The sequence below is a fragment of the Carcharodon carcharias genome, chromosome 16, assembly GCF_017639515.1.
Source record: "Carcharodon carcharias isolate sCarCar2 chromosome 16, sCarCar2.pri, whole genome shotgun sequence".
Lineage (NCBI taxonomy): Eukaryota > Metazoa > Chordata > Chondrichthyes > Lamniformes > Lamnidae > Carcharodon > Carcharodon carcharias.
In genome coordinates this window covers 95738651-95751942 of record NC_054482.1, presented here as the reverse complement: position 1 = coordinate 95751942, position 13292 = coordinate 95738651, and positions in this window count along the sequence as shown.

The window sequence follows — 13292 nt, the reverse complement described above, 5'->3', positions numbered from 1 at the left end:
CCTCCTCGGCTCCCCATCTCTCCCCTCCTCTTCCTCCCCCTCTCCTCTCCTCTCCTCCCCACACCTCTCTCCTCCTCTTCTCCCATCTCTCCTCTCCTCTTCTCCCATCTCCTCCTCCTCTACTCCCCATTCCTCCTCCTCCTCTTCTCCCACTCTCCTCCTCTTCTCCCCACTCTCACTCCCTCCTCCTCTCTCCCCTATCTCCTCTTCCTCCCCAATCTCCTCCTCTTCTTCTCCCCAATCTCCTCCTCTTCTTCTCCCACTGTCCCCCCTCTTTTCCCCACTCTCCCCCCTCTGCTCCCCACTCTCCCTCCTCTTCTCCCCACTCTCCCCCTCTTCTCCCCACTCTCCTCCTCTTCTCCCCACTCTCTCCTCCTCTCTCCCCACTCTCCTCCTCGTCTCCCCACTCTCCTCCTCGTCTCCCCCTCTCCTCCTCGTCTCCCCACTCTCCTCCTCGTCTCCCCAATCTCCTCTCTCCCCACTCTCCTCCTCGTCTCCCCACTTCTCCTCCTCTACCCCACTCTCCTCCTCTTCCCCCCACTCTCCTCCTCCTCTTCCCCCCACTCTCCTCCTCTTCTCCCCACTCTCCTCCTCCTCTTCTCCCCACTCTCCTCCTCCTCTTCTCCCCACTCTCCTCCTCCTCTTCTCCCCCACTTTCCTCCTCCTCCTCTTCTCCCCACTCTCCTCCTCCTCTTCTCCCCCCTCTCCTCTCCCTTCCCCCCACACTCCCCCCTCCTCCTCTTCCTCCCCCACTCTCCTCCTCCTCTTCTCCCCACTCTCCTCCTCCTCTCCCCACTCTCCTCCTCCTCCTCTCCCCACTCTCCTCCTCCTCCTCTCCCCACTCTCCTCCTCCTCTTCTCCCCACTCTCCTCCTCCTCTTTCTCCCCACTCTCCTCCTCCTCTCTCTCCCCACTCTCCTCCTCCTCTTCCCCCACACTCCCTCCCCTCCTCTTCTCCCCACTCTCCTCCTCCTCTTCTCCCCACTCTCCTCCTCCTCTTCTCCCACTCTCCTCCTCCCTCTTCTCCCCACTCTCCTCCTCTTCTCCCCACTCTCCTCCTCCTCCTCTTCTCCCCACTCTCCTCCTCCTCTTCTCCCCACTCTCCCCTCCTCCTCTTCTCCCCACTCTCCTCCTCCTCTTCTCCCCACTCTCCTCCTCCTCTTCTCCCCACTCTCCTCCTCCTCTTCTCCCCACTCTCCTCCTCCTCTTCTCCCCCACTCTCCTCCTCCTCTCTCCCCACTCTTCTCCTCCTCTTCTTCTCCCCACTCTCCTCCTCCTCCTCTTCTCCCCACTCTCCTCCTCCTCCTCTTCCCCCCACTCTCCTCCTCCTCTTTTCCCCACTCTCCTCCTCCTCTTTTCCCCACTCTCCTCCTCCTCTTTTCCCCACTCTCCTCCTCCTCTTTTCCCCACTCTCCTCCTCCTCTTTTCCCCACTCTCCTCCTCCTCCTCTTCTCCCCTCTCCTCCTCTTCTCCCAACTCTCCTCCTCCTCCTCTTCTCCCCACACTCCTCCTCATCTTCCCCCACTCTCCTCTTCCCCCCACTCTCCTCCTCCTCTTCTCCACACTCCTCCCCCTCCTCTACTCCCCATTCTCCTCCTCCTCTTTTCCCCACTCTCCTCCTCCTCTTCTCCCCTCTCCTCCTCCTCTTCTCCCAACTCTCCTCCTCCTCCTCTTCTCCCCACACTCCTCCTCCTCATCTTCCCCCACTCTCCTCTTCCCCCCACTCTCCTCCTCTCTTCTCCCACTCCTCCCCTCCCTCTACTCCCCATTCCTCCTCCTCCTCTTCTCCCCACTCTCCTCTTCTCCCCACTCTCCTCTTCCTCTTCTCCCCACTGTCCTCCTCCTCTTCTCCCCACTCTCCTCCTCTTCTCCCCACTCTCCTCCTCTTCTCTCCACTCTCCTCCTCTTCTCCCCACTCTCCTCCTCTTCTCCCCACTCTCCTCCTCCTCGTCTCCCCACTCTCCTCCTCTTTCTCCCCACTCTCCTCCTCTCTCCCCTCTCCTCCTCTTCTCCCCACTCTCTCTCCTCCTCCTCTTCTCCCCACTCTCCTCCTCCTCCTCTTCTCCCCACTCTCCTCCTCCTCCTCTTCTCCCCTCTCTCCTCCTCCTCCTCTTCTCCCCACTCTCCTCCTCCTCCTCTTCTCCCCACTCTCCTCCTCCTCCTCTCTCCTCCCCACTCTCCTCATCCTCCTCTTCTCCCCACTCTCCGCCTCCTCCTCTTCTCCCCACTCTCCTCCTCCTCCTCTTCTCACCACTCTCCTCCTCCCCACTCTCCTCCTCCTCTTCTCCCCACTCTCCTCCTCCTCTTCTCCCCACTCTCCTCCTCCTCTTCTCCCCACTCTCCTCCTCCTCTTCTCCCCACTCTCCTCCTCCTCCTCTTCTCCCCACTCTCCTCCTCCTCCTCTTCTCCCCACTCTCCTCCTCCTCCTCTTCTCCCCACTCTCCTCCTCCTCCTCTTCTCCCAACTCTCCTCCTCCTCCTCTTCTCCCCACACTCCTCCCCCTCATCTACCCCCACTCTCCTCTTACCCCCACTCTCCTCCTCCTCTTCTCCCCACTCCTCCTCCTCCTCTACTCCCCATTCTCCTCCGCCTCTTCTCCCCACTCTGCTCCACCTCCTCTTCTCCCCACTCTCCTCCTCTTCTCCCAACTCTCCTCCTCCTCATCTTCTCCCACTCTCCTCTTCCCCCACTCTCCTCCTCTTCTACCCACTCCTCCTCCTCCTCTACTCCCCATTCTCCTCCTCCTCTTCTCCCCTCCTCTTCTCCTCCTCCTCTCCTCCCCACTCTCCTCCCCCTCCTCTTCTCCCCCACTCTCCTCCCCTCCTCTTCTCCCCACTCTCCTCCTCCTCCTCTTCTCCCACTCTCCTCCTCCTCCTCTTCTCCCCACTCTCCTCCTCCTCCTCTTCTCCCCACTCTCCTCCTCCTCCTCTTCTGCCCACTCTCCTCCTACTCTTCTCCCCACTCTCCTCCTCCTCTTCTCCCCTCTCCTCCTCCTCCTCTTCTCCCCACTCTCCTCCTCCTCCTCTTCTCCCCACTCTCCTCCTCCTCCTCTTCTCCCCACTCTCCTCCTCCTCCTCTTCTCCCCACTCTCCTCCTCCTCCTCTTCTCCCCACTCTCCTCCTCCTCCTCTCCTCCCCCTCTCTCCTCCTCCTCTTCTCCCCACTCTCCTCCTCCTCCTCTTCTCCCCACTCTCCTCCTCCTCCTCTTCTCCCCACTCTCCTCCTCCTCCTCTTCTCCCCACTCTCCTCCTCCTCCTCTTCTCCCCACTCTCCTCCTCCTCCTCTCTTCTCCCCACTCTCCTCCTCCTCCTCTTCTCCCCACTCTCCTCCTCCTCCTCTTCTCCCCACTCTCCTCCTCTTCTCCCCACTCTCCTCCTCTTCTCTCCCACTCTCCTCCTCTTCTTCCCCACTCTCCTCCTCCTCTTCTCCCCACTCTCCTCCTCCTCCTCTTCTCCCCACTCTCCTCCTCCTCCTCTTCTCCCCACTCTCCTCCTCCTCCTCTTCTCCCCACTCTCCTCCTCCTCCTCTTCTCCCCACTCTCCTCCTCCTCCTCTTCTCCCCACTCTCTCCCTCCTCCTCTTCTCCCCACTCTCCTCCTCCTCCTCTTCTCCCACTCTCCTCCTCCTCCTCTTCTCCCCACTCTCCTCCTCCTCCTCTTCTCCCCACTCTCCTCCTCCTCCTCTTCTCCCCACTCTCCTCCTCCTCCTCTTCTCCCATCTCTCCTCCTCTTCTCCCCACTCTCCTCCTCCTCTTCTCCCCACTCTCCTCCTCTTCTCCCCACTCTCCTCCTCTTCTCCCCACTCTCCTCCTCCTCCTCTTCTCCCACTCCTCTCCTCTTCTTCTCCCCACTCTCCTCCTCTTCTCTCCCCACTCTCCTCCTCTTCTCCCCACTCTCCCCCTCTTTTCCCCACTCTCCTCCTCTTCTCTCCCACTCTCCTCCTCTCTCCCCACTCTCCCCTCCTCTCTCCCCACTCTCCTCCTCTTCTCCCCACTCTCCTCCTCTTCTCCCCACTCTCCTCCTCTTCTCCCCACTCTCCTCTCCCCCACTCTCCTCCTCTTCTCCCCACTCTCCTCCTCGTACCCCCTCTCCTCCTCCTCTCCCCCCACTCTCCTCCTCCTCCCTCCCCCACTCTCCTCCTCCTCTCTCCCCACTCTCCTCCTCCTCTTCTCCCCACTCTCCTCCTCCTCTTCTCCCCACTCTCCTCCTCCTCTTCTCCCCACTCTCCTCCTCCTCTTCTCCCCACTCTCCTCCTCCTCTTTCTCCCCACTCTCCTCCTCCTCTTCTCCCCACTCTCCTCCTCCTCCTCTCTCCCCACTCTCCTCCTCCTCTTCTCCCCACTCTCCTCCTCCTCTTCTCCCCACTCTCCTCCTCTCTCTTCTCCCCACTCTCCTCCTCCTCTTCTCCCCACTCTCCTCCTCCTCTTCTCCCCACTCTCCTCCTCCTCTTCTCCCCACTCACTCCTCCTCCTCCTCTTCTCCCCACTCTCCTCCTCCTCTTCTCCCCACTCTCCTCCTCCTCTTCTCCCCCACTCTCCTCCTCCTCTTCTCCCCACTCTCCTCCTCCTCTTCTCCCCACTCTCCTCCTCCTCTTCTCCCCACTCTCCTCCTCCTCTTCTCCCCACTCTCCTCCTCCTCTTCTCCCCACTCTCCTCCTCCTCTTCTCCCCACTCTCCTCCTCCTCTTCTCCCCACTCTCCTCCTCCTCTTCTCCCCACTCTCCTCCTCCTCTTCTCCCCACTCTCCTCCTCCTCTTCTCCCCCACTCTCCTCCTCCTCTTCTCCCCACTCTCCTCCTCCTCTTCTCCCCACTCTCCTCCTCCTCTTCTCCCCACTCTCCTCCTCCTCTTCTCCCCACTCTCCTCCTCCTCTTCTCCCCACTCTCCTCCTCCTCTTCTCCCCACTCTCCTCCTCCTCTTCTCCCCACTCTCCTCCTCCTCTCTCCCCACTCTCCTCCTCCTCTTCTCCCCACTCTCCTCCTCCTCTTCTCCCCCACTCTCCTCCTCCTCTTCTCCCCACTCTCCTCCTCCTCTTCTCCCCCCACTCTCCTCCTCCTCCTCTTCTCTCCCCACTCTCCTCCTCCTCTTCTCCCCACTCTCCTCCTCCTCCTCTTCTCCCCACTCTCCTCCTCCTCCTCTTCTCCACTCTCCTCCTCCTCCTCCTCTCTCCCACTCTCCTCCTCCTCCTCTTCTCCCCACTCTCCTCCTCCTCCTCTTCCCCCCACTCTCCTCCTCCTCTTCTCCCCACTCTCCTCCTCCTCTTCTCCCCCACTCTCCTCCTCCTCCTCTTCTCCCCTCTCCTCCTCCTCTTCTCCCAACTCTCCTCCTCCTCCTCTTCTCCCCACCTCCTCCTCATCTTCCCCACTCTCCTCTTCCCCCCCACTCTCCTCCTCCTCTTCTCCACACTCCTCCCCCTCCTCTACTCCCCATTCTCCTCCTCCTCTTCTCCCCACTCTCCTCTTCTCCCCACTCTCCTCTTCTCCCCACTCTCCTCTTCCTCTTCTCCCCACTCTCCTCTTCCTCTTCTCCCCACTCTCCTCTTCCTCTTCTCCCCACTCTCCTCTTCCTCTTCTCCCCACTCTCCTCTTCCTCTTCTCCCCACTCTCCTCTTCCTCTTCTCCCCACTCTCCTCTTCCTCTTCTCCCCCACTCTCCTCCTTCTCTTCTCCCCACTCTCCTCCTCCTCTTCTCCCCACTCTCCTCCTCCTCTTCTCCCCACTCTCCTCCTCCTCTTCTCCCCACTCTCCTCTCTCCTCTTCTCCCCACTCTCCTCCTCCTCTTCTCCCCACTCTCCTCCTCCTCTTCTCCCCACTCTCCTCCTCCTCTTCTCCCCCACTCTCCTCCTCTTCTCCCCACTCTCCTCCTCTTTTCCCCACTCTCCTCCTCCTCCTCTTCTCCCCACTCTCCTCCTCCTCCTCTTCTCCCCACTCTCCTCCTCCTCCTCTTCTCCCCACTCTCCTCCTCCTCCTCTTCTCCCCACTCTCCTCCTCCTCCTCTTCTCCCCACTCTCCTCCTCCTCTCCTCCTCCCCACTCTCCTCTCCTCCTCTTCTCCCCACTCTCTCCTCCTCCTCCTCTTCTCCCCACTCTCCTCCTCCTCCTCTTCTCCCCACTCTCCTCCTCCTCCTCTTCTCCCCACTCTCCTCCTCCTCCTCTTCTCCCCCACTCTCCTCCTCTTCTCCCCACTCTCCTCCTCCTCTTCTCCCCACTCTCCTCCTCCTCTTCTCCCCACTCTCCTCCTCCTCTTCTCCCCACTCTCCTCCTCCTCTTCTCCCCACTCTCCTCCTCCTCTCCTCTCCCCACTCTCCTCCTCCTCTTCTCCCCACTCTCCTCCTCCTCTTCTCCCCACTCTCCTCCTCCTCTTTCTCCCCACTCTCCTCCTCCTCTTCTCCCCACTCTCCTCCTCCTCTTCTCCCCACTCTCCTCCTCCTCTTCTCCCCACTCTCCTCCTCCTCTTCTCCCCACTCTCCTCCTCCTCTTCTCCCCACTCTCCTCCTCCTCTTCTTCCCCACTCTCCTCCTCCTCTCCTCCCCACTCTCCTCCTCCTCTTCTCCCCACTCTCCTCCTCCTCTTCTCCCCACTCTCCTCCTCCTCTTCTCCCCACTCTCCTCCTCCTCCTCTTCTCCCCACTCTCCTCCTCCTCCTCTTCTCCCCACTCTCCTCCTCCTCTTCTCCCCACTCTCCTCCTCCTCCTCTTCTCCCCACTCTCCTCCTCCTCCTCTTCTCCCCTCTCTCCTCCTCCTCCTCTCTCTTCTCCCACTCTCCTCCTCCTCCTCTTCTCCCCACTCTCCTCCTCCTCCTCTTCCCCCCACTCTCCTCCTCCTCTTCTCCCCACTCTCCTCCTCCTCTTTTCCCCACTCTCCTCCTCCTCCTCTTCTCCCCTCTCCTCCTCCTCTTCTCCCAACTCTCCTCCTCCTCCTCTTCTCCCCCACTCCCTCCTCCTCTTCCCCCCACTCTCCTCTTTCCCCCCACTCTCCTCCTCCTCTTCTCCACACTCCTCCCCTCCTCTCCTCTCCCCACTCTCCTCCTCCTCTTCTCCCCACTCTCCTCTTCTCCCCACTCTCCTCTTCTCCCCACTGTCCTCTTCCTCTTCTCCCCACTCTCCTCTTCCTCTTCTCCCCACTCTCCTCCTCCTCTCTCTCCCCACTCTCCTCCTCCTCTTCTCCCCACTCTCCTCTTCCTCTTCTCCCCACTCTCCTCCTCCTCTTCTCCCCACTCTCCTCCTCCCTCTTCTCCCCCTCTCCTCTTCCTCTTCTCCCCACTCTCCTCTTCCTCTTCTCCCCACTCTCCTCTTCCTCTTCTCCCCACTCTCCTCTTCCTCTTCTCCCCACTCTCCTCTTCCTCTTCTCCCCACTCTCCTCCTCTTCTCCCCACTCTCCTCCTCCTCCTCTTCTCCCCACTCTCCTCCTCCTCCTCTTCTCCCCACTCTCCTCCTCCTCCTCTTCTCCCCACTCTCCTCCTCCTCCTCTTCTCCCCACTCTCCTCCTCCTCTCCTCCCCACTCTCCTCCTCCTCCTCTTCTCCCCACTCTCCTCCTCCTCCTCTTCTCCCCACTCTCCTCCTCCTCCTCTTCTCCCCACTCTCCTCCTCCTCCTCTCTCCCCCACTCTCCTCCTCCTCCTCTTCTCCCCACTCTCCTCCTCTTCTCCCCCACTCTCCTCCTCTTCTCCCCACTCTCCTCCTCCTCCTCTCCCCACTCTCCTCCTCCTCCTCTCCCCACTCTCCTCCTCCTCCTCTCCCCACTCTCCTCCTCCTCTTCTCCCCACTCTCCTCCTCCTCTTCTCCCCACTCTCCTCCTCCTCCTCTTCTCCCCACTCTCCTCCTCCTCCTCTTCTCCCCACTCTCCTCCTCCTCCTCTTCTCCCCACTCTCCTCCTCCTCCTCTTCTCCCCACTCTCCTCCTCCTCCTCTTCTCCCACTCTCCTCCTCCTCCTCTTCTCCCCACTCCTCCCCCTCATCTCCCCCACTCTCCTCTTACCCCACTCTCCTCCTCCTCTTCTCCCCACCCTCCTCCTCCTCTTCTCCCCATTCTCCTCCGCCTCTTCTCCCCACTCTGCTCCTCCTCCTCTTCTCCCACTCTCCTCCTCCTCTTCTCCAACTCTCCTCTCCTCATCTTCTCCCACTCTCCTCCTCTTCTCGCCACTCTCCTCCTCTTCTCCCCACTCTCCTCCTCTTCTCCCCACTCTCCTCCTCTTCCCCCCACTCTCCTCCACCTCCTCTTCTCCCCACTCTCCTCCCCCTCCTCTTCTCCCCACTCTCCTCCTCCTCCTCTTCTCCCCACTCTCCTCCTCCTCCTCTTCTCCCCACTCTCCTCCTCCTCCTCTTCTCCCCACTCTCCTCCTCCTCCTCTTCTCCCCACTCTCCTCCTCCTCCTCTTCTCCCCACTCTCCTCCTCCTCCTCTTCTCCCCACTCTCCTCCTCCTCCTCTTCTCCCCACTCTCCTCCTCCTCCTCTTCTCCCCACTCTCCTCCTCCTCCTCTTCTCCCCACTCTCCTCCTCCTCCTCTTCTCCCCACTCTCCTCCTCCTCCTCTTCTCCCCACTCTCCTCCTCCTCCTCTCCCCACTCTCCTCCTCCTCCTCTTCTCCCCACTCTCCTCCTCCTCCTCTTCTCCCCACTCTCCTCCTCCTCTTCTCCCCACTCTCCTCCTCCTCTTCTCCCCACTCTCCTCCTCTTCTCCCCACTCTCCTCCTCCTCTTTTCCCCACTCTCCTCCTCCTCCTCTTCTCCCCTCTCCTCCTCCTCCTCTTCTCCCCACTCTCCTCCTCCTGCTCTTCTCCCCACTCTCCTCCTCCTCCTCTTCTCCCCACCACTCTCCTCCTCCTCTTCTCCCCACTCTCCTCCTCCTCTTCTCCCCACTCTCCTCCTCCTCTTCTCCCCACTCTCCTCCTCCTCTTCTCCCCACTCTCCACCTCCTCTTCTCCCCACTGTCCTCCTCCTCTTCTCCCCACTCGCCTCCTCCTCTTCTCCCCACACACCTCCTCCTCTTCTCCCCACTCTCCTCCTCTTCTCCCCACTCTCCTCCTCCTCTTCTCCCCACTCTCCTCCTCCTCTTCTCCCCACTCTCCTCCTCCTCTTCTCCCCACTCTCCTCCTCCTCTTCTCCCCACTCTCCTCCTCCTCTTCTCCCCACTCTCCTCCTCCTCTTCTCCCCACTCTCCTCCTCCTCTTCTCCCCACTCTCCTCCTCTTCTCCCCACTCTCCTCCTCCTCTTCTCCCCACTCTCCTCCTCCTCTTCTCCCCACTCTCCTCCTCCTCTTCTCCCCACTCTCCTCCTCCTCTTCTCCCCACTCTCCTCCTCCTCTTCTCCCCACTCTCCTCCTCCTCTTCTCCCCACTCTCCTCCTCCTCTTCTCCCCACTCTCCTCCTCCTCTTCTCCCCACTCTCCTCCTCCTCTCTCCCCCACTCTCCTCCTCCTCCTCTTCTCCCCACTCTCCTCCTCCTCTTCTCCCAACTCTCCTCCTCCTCTTCTCCCAACTCTCCTCCTCCTCTTCTCCCAACTCTCCTCCTCCTCTTCTCCCAACTCTCCTCCTCCTCTTCTCCCCACTTCCTCCTCCTCCTCCCCACTCTCCTCCCTCCTCCCCACTCTCCTCCTCCTCCTCCCCACTCCTCCTCCTCCTCCCCACTCCCCTCCCTCCTCCCCACTCTCTCCTCCTCCTCTCCCCACTCTCCTCCTCCTCCCCACTCTCCTCCTCCTCCCCACTCTCCTCCTCCTCCCCCACTCTCCTCCTCCTCCCCACTCTCCTCCTCCTCCCCACTCTCCTCCTCCTCCCCACTCTCCTCCTCCTCCCACTCTCCTCCTCCTCCCCACTCTCCTCCTCCTCCCCACTCTCCTCCTCCTCCCCACTCTCCTCCTCCTCCCCACTCTCCTCCTCCTCCCACTCTCCTCCTCCTCCCCACTCTCCTCCTCCTCCCACTCTCCTCCTCCTCCCCACTCTCCCTCCTCCTCCCCACTCTCCTCCTCCTCCCCACTCTCCTCCTCCTCCTCTTCTCCCCACTCTCCTCCTCCTCCTCCTCTTCTCCCCACTCTCCTCCTCCTCCTCCTCCTTCCTCCCACTTCTCCTCCTCCTCCTCCTCTTCTCCCCACTCTCCTCCTCCTCCTCCTCTCTCCCCACTCTCCTCCTCCTCCTCTCCCCACTCTCCTCCCCTCCTCTTCTCCCCACTCTCCTCCTCCTCTTCTCCCCACTCACTCTCCTCCTCCTCTTCTCCCCACTCTCCTCCTCCTCTTCTCCCACTCTCCTCCTCCTCTTCTCCCCACTCTCCTCCTCCTCCTCTCCCTCCCACTCTCCTCCTCCTCTTCTCCCCACTCTCCTCCTCCTCCTCTTCTCCCCACTCTCCTCCTCCTCTTTCCCCCCACTCTCCTCCTCCTCTTCTCCCCACTCTCCTCCTCCTCTTTTCCCCACTCTCCTCCTCCTCTTTTCCCCACTCTCCTCCTCCACTTCTTCCCACTCTCCTCCTCCTCTTCTCCCAACTCCTCCTCCTCCTCCTCTTCCTCCTATCTCCCCACACTCCTCCTCCTCATCTTCCCCCCCTCTCCTCTTCTCCCCACTCTCCTCCTCCTCTTCTCCACACTCCTCCCCCTCCTCTACTCCCCATTCTCCTCCTCCTCTTCTCCCTCCTCTTCTCCCCACTGTCCTCTTCCTCTTCTCCCCACTCTCCTCCTCTTCTCCCCACTCTCCTCCTCTTCTCCCCACTCTCCTCCTCTTCTCCCCACTCTCCTCCTCTTCTCCCCACTCTCCTCCTCCTCCTCTTCTCCCCACTCTCCTCCTCCTCCTCTTCTCCCCACTCTCCTCCTCCTCCTCTTCTCCCCACTCTCCTCCTCCTCCTCTTCTCCCCACTCTCCTCCTCCTCCTCTTCTCCCCTCTCTCCTCCTCCTCCTCTTCTCCCCACTCTCCTCCTCCTCTTCTCCCCACTCTCCTCCTCCTCTCCTCCCCACTCTCCTCCTCCTCTCCTCCCCACTCTCCGCATCCTCCTCTTCTCCCCACTCTCCGCCTCCTCCTCTTCTCCCCACTCTCCTCCTCCTCCTCTTCTCCCCACTCTCCTCCTCTTCTCCCCACTCTCCTCCTCCTCTTCTCCCCACTCTCCTCCTCCTCTTCTCCCCACTCTCCTCCTCCTCTTCTCCCCACTCTCCTCCTCCTCTTCTCCCCACTCTCCTCCTCCTCTTCTCCCCACTCTCCTCCTCCTCTTCTCCCCACTCTCCTCCTCCTCCTCTTCTCCCCACTCTCCTCCTCCTCCTCTTCTCCCCACTCTCCTCCTCCTCCTCTTCTCCCAACTCTCCTCCTCCTCCTCTTCTCCCCACACTCCTCCCACTCATCTACCCCCACTCTCCTCTTACCCCCACTCTCCTCCTCCTCTTCTCCCCACTCCTCCTCCTCCTCTACTCCCCATTCTCCTCCGCCTCTTCTCCCCACTCTGCTCCACCTCCTCTTCTCCCCACTCTCCTCCTCTTCTCCCAACTCTCCTCCTCCTCTTCTCCCCACTCTCCTCTTCCCCCCACTCTCCTCCTCTTCTACCCACTCCTCCTCCTCCTCTACTCCCCATTCTCCTCCTCCTCTTCTCCCCTCTCTTCCTCCTCCTCCTCTTCTCCCCACTCTCCTCCACCTCCTCTTCTCCCCACTCTCCTCCCCCTCCTCTTCACCCCACTCTCCTCCTCCTCTTCTCCCCACTCTCCTCCTCCTCCTCTTCTCCCCACTCTCCTCCTCCTCCTCTTCTCCCCACTCTCCTCCTCCTCCTCTTCTCCCCACTCTCCTCCTCCTCCTCTTCTCCCACTCTCCCCTCCTCCTCTTCTTCTCCCCCACTCTCCTCCTCCTCCTCTTCTCCCCACTCTCCTCCTCCTCCTCTTCTCCCCACTCTCCTCCTCCTCCTCTTCTCCCCACTCTCCTCCTCCTCCTCTTCTCCCCACTCTCCTCCTCCTCCTCTTCTCCCCACTCTCCTCCTCCTCCTCTTCTCCCCACTCTCCTCCTCATCCTCTTCTCCCCACTCTCCTCCTCCTCCTCTTCCCCCACTCTCCTCCTACTCCTCTTCTCCCCACTCTCCTCCTCCTCTTCTCCCCACTCTCCTCCTCCTCCTCTTCTTCTCCCCACTCTCCTCCTCCTCCTCTCTCCCCACTCTCCTCCTCCTCCTCTTCTCCCCACTCTCCTCCTCCTCCCTTCTCCCCACTCTCCTCCTCCTCCTCTTCTCCCCACTCTCCTCCTCCTCCTCTTCTCCCCACTCTCCCCTCCTCCTCCTCTTCTCCCCACTCTCCTCCTCCTCCTCTTCTCCCCACTCTCCTCCTCCTCCTCTTCTCCCCACTCTCCTCCTCCTCCTCTTCTCCCACTCTCCTCCTCCTCCTCTTCTCCCCACTCTCCTCCTCCTCCTCTTCTCCCCACTCTCCTCCTCCTCCTCTTCTCCCCCACTCTCCTCCTCCTCCTCTTCTCCCCACTCTCCTCCTCCTCCTCTTCTCCACACTCTCCTCCTCCTCCTCTTCTCCACACTCCTCCTCCTCCTCTTCTTCCCACACTCTCCTCCTCCTCCTCTTCTCCCCACTCTCCTCCTCCTCCTCTTCTCCCCACTCTCCTCCTCCTCCTCTTCTCCGCACTCTCCTCCTCCTCCTCCTCTTCTCCCCACTCTCCTCCTCTTCTCCCCACTCTCCTCCTCTTCTCCCCACTCTCCTCCTCTTCTCCCCACTCTCCTCCTCTTCTCCCCACTCTCCTCCTCTTCTCCCCACTCTCCTCCTCTTCTCCCCACTCTCCTCCTCCTCCTCTTCTCCCCACTCTCCTCCTCCTCCTCTTCTCCCCACTCTCCTCCTCCTCCTCTTCTCCCCACTCTTCTCCTCCTCCTCTTCTCCCCTCTCTCCTCCTCCTCCTCTTCTCCCCACTCTCCTCCTCCTCCTCTTCTCCCCACTCTCCTCCTCCTCTCCTCCCCACTCTCCGCATCCTCCTCTTCTCCCCACTCTCCTCCTCCTCCTCTTCTCCCACTCTCCTCCTCCTCCTCTTCTCCTCCCCACTCTCCTCCCCCTCTTCTCCCCCTCTTTCCCCCTCCCTCTCCTCCTCTTCTCCCCACTCTCCTCCTCCTCTTCTCCCCACTCTCCTCCTCCTCTTCTCCCCACTCTCCTCCTCCTCCTCTTCTCCCCACTCTCCTCCTCCTCCTCTTCTCCCCACTCTCCTCCTCCTCCTCTTCTCCCAACTCTCCTCCTCCTCCTCTTCTCCCCACACTCCTCCCACTCATCTACCCCCACTCCCTCTCTTACCCCCACTCTCCTCCTCCTCTTCTCCCCACTCCTCCTCCTCCTCTACTCCCCATTCTCCTCCGCCTCTTCTCCCCACTCTGCT